Consider the following 2775-nt stretch of genomic DNA (forward strand, 5'->3'; position numbering starts at 1 on the left):
TCTGCTTTGAGCAAACAGAGTAAGACAGAAATGTAACCAATACCCAAGTACAGCCCACCACCCCGCCCCCATTATGGTTTTCGGAATACAGGGACTCAGATGCAAGATTCTTTCACGTGTTGGAATGATGTAAACACAGCTATCCTGTAATACAGTAACGATGAGGGTGTAATTCAGAACAATGCGTGCAATAGATTCTCGGTCCAACTGCTTTAAAACCTCAGCCATCTAAAACAGTGCGTGCTTATGTGGTAGCATGGCCGAGTGGTCTAAGGTGCTGGATTTAAACTCCACTCCCATTAGGGGCGTGGGTTCGAATCCCACTGCTGCCACTGTTTTGTGAGGTGAGCTGAGAAGCTCGTGAAGAACAAATGCAGCAGTTCAGCCTCCGAAACAGTGTTTCGTCAAAAGAATCCTTCTTTCACGAGTAATAAAAGCAGAAAGTTCTGGAAATACTCAGCAGGTCAGGCAGCATCTAGAGAGATTGGTTCAGCGTTAACATTTCAGGTCCCTGACCTTCTGAAGAAACGTCACAGATCTGAATCGTTTCTCTGCTTCGCATACAGACTTACAAACACATGAGTTAGGAATTGCTTCCAATTTCCACCCTTCTCTCACCTTTACATGGTCCATCTCTGACACTTCCCTTCCCTTCCTCGACTTCTCTGTCTCCATCTCTGGGGATAGGTTGTCTACCAATATCCATTATAAGCCCACTGACTCCCACAGCTACCTCGACTACACTTCTTCACACCCTACCTCCTGTAAGGACACCATTCCATTCTCCCAGTTTCTCCGTCTCCAACGCATCTGCTCTGAAGATGCTACCTTCCATGACGGTGCTTCTGATATGACCTCCTTTTTCCTCAACTGAGGATTTCCCCCCACTGTGGTTGACAGGGCCCTCAATCGTGTCCGACCCATTCCCCGCACCTCTACCCTCACCCCTTCCCCTCCCTCCCAGAACCGTGACAGGGTTCCCCTTGTCCTCACTTTTCATCCCACCAGCCTCCATATCCAAAGGATCATCCTCCGCCATTTTCGCCACCTCCAGCGTGATGCCACTACCAGTCGCATCTTCCCCTCCCTTGCCCTGTCAGCATTCCGAAGGGATCGTTCCCTTCGCGACACCCTGGTCCACTCCTCTATTACCCCCACCACCTCGTCCCCGTCCCAGGACACCTTCCCCTGCAATCGCAGGAGGTGTAATACCTGCCCATTTACCTCCTCTCTCCTCACTATCCCAGGCCCCAAACACTCCTTTCAGGTGAAGCAGCGATTTACTTGTACTTCTTTCAATGTAGTATACTGTATTCGCTGCTCACAGTGTGGTCTCCTCTACATTGGGGAGACCAAGCGCAGACTGGGTGACTGCTTTGCAGAACATCTCCGCTCAGTCCGCAAGCAGGACCCTGAGCTTCCGGTTGCTTGCCATTTCAACACTCCCCCCTGCTCTCATGCTCACATCTCTGTCCTGGGATTGCTACAGTGTTCCAGTGAACATCAACGCAAGCTCGAGGAACAGCATCGCATCTACCGATTAGGCACACTACAGCCTGCCGGACTGAACATTGAGTTCAATAATTTCAGAGCATGACAGCCCCCCATTTTACTTTCATTTTTAGTTATTTTTTCTTCCTTTTTTTTTACATTCCTTTTTACATTTTTTACAATCTTTTTTTGCATTTATTTCATTTCATCTTAGTTTGTTCAGTTTGCTTACCCACTGTTTTTTCAGGTTGTTTTTCTTCAGGTTTGCACTTGCTGCTGTTCAATATTCAGTGTATTCACACCTAATCTGTACTAATGCTTTGTCTTTCAACACACCATTAACATATTGTTTGCCTTTTCTCCGTGACCTTTTGGTCAGCTCTGTGGCCTGGTCCAATCTGCACCTTCTCCTTTGTTATCTCTTGCCCCACCCCCACCTCACTTGTTTATAATCTGTGACTTTTCTAATATTTTTCAGTTCCGAAGAAGGGCCACTGACCCGAAACGTTAACTCTGCTTCTCTTTCCACAGATGCTGCCAGACCTGCTGAGTGATTCCAGCATTTCTTGTTTTTGTTTCAGATTTCCAGCATCCGCAGTATTTTGCTTTTATTATAGTTAGGAGCCCATCGAGCCTGCTCGCCATTCAATAAGTTCATTGCTAAACTGCTTACTCCACATTTCCACCTACCCCCGGTAACCTTTCACCCACTTGCTTATCAAGAATCTATCTTCCTCTGCCTTAAAAATATTCAAAGGCTTTTCTTCCATCGCCTTTTGAGGAAGAGAATTCCAAAAACTTACGATCCACTGAAATAAAAAAAAATCTCCTCATCTCTGTCTTAAATGGGTGACCCCTGATCTTTAAGCAGTGACCCCTATTTCTAGATTATCTCACAAAGTGAAACATCCTTTCCACATCCACCCTGTCAAGACCCCTCAGGATCTTATATGTTTCAACAAAGTTGCCTCTTACTCTTCGAAATTCCAGCGGATGCAAGCCTAGCCTGTCCAATCTTTCCTTATAAGGCAGCTCGCCCTTTCCAGGGAATAGGCTGGTAAACCTTATCTGTCGCTCCTGCAACGCATTTACATCCTATTTTAAATAAGGAAACCCGTACAGTACACAGTACTCCAGATGCGGCCTCACCAATGCACTGTATTGCTGTAGCATAACCTCCCTGCTTTAGTATTCAATTCCCCTCGCAATAAATGATAACATTGTATTAGCTTTCCTAATTACTTACCTCACAGGCCTTGCCAACATAAGATGCTATTGAATTTT

The 2775-nt window shown here is 46.0% G+C and overlaps 1 non-coding gene across 1 annotated transcript; it reads left to right on the plus strand.

The window, feature by feature from the left end:
• The first annotated feature begins 250 nt into the window (after nt 1-250).
• Nucleotides 251-332, plus strand: trnal-uaa (transfer RNA leucine (anticodon UAA)). Its single transcript has one exon. It is a non-coding gene; the product is annotated as a tRNA-Leu (tRNA).
• The last annotated feature ends 2443 nt before the right edge of the window (nt 333-2775 follow it).

The sequence above is a fragment of the Heterodontus francisci genome, unplaced genomic scaffold, assembly GCF_036365525.1.
Source record: "Heterodontus francisci isolate sHetFra1 unplaced genomic scaffold, sHetFra1.hap1 HAP1_SCAFFOLD_603, whole genome shotgun sequence".
In the NCBI taxonomy this organism is placed as follows: domain Eukaryota; kingdom Metazoa; phylum Chordata; class Chondrichthyes; order Heterodontiformes; family Heterodontidae; genus Heterodontus; species Heterodontus francisci.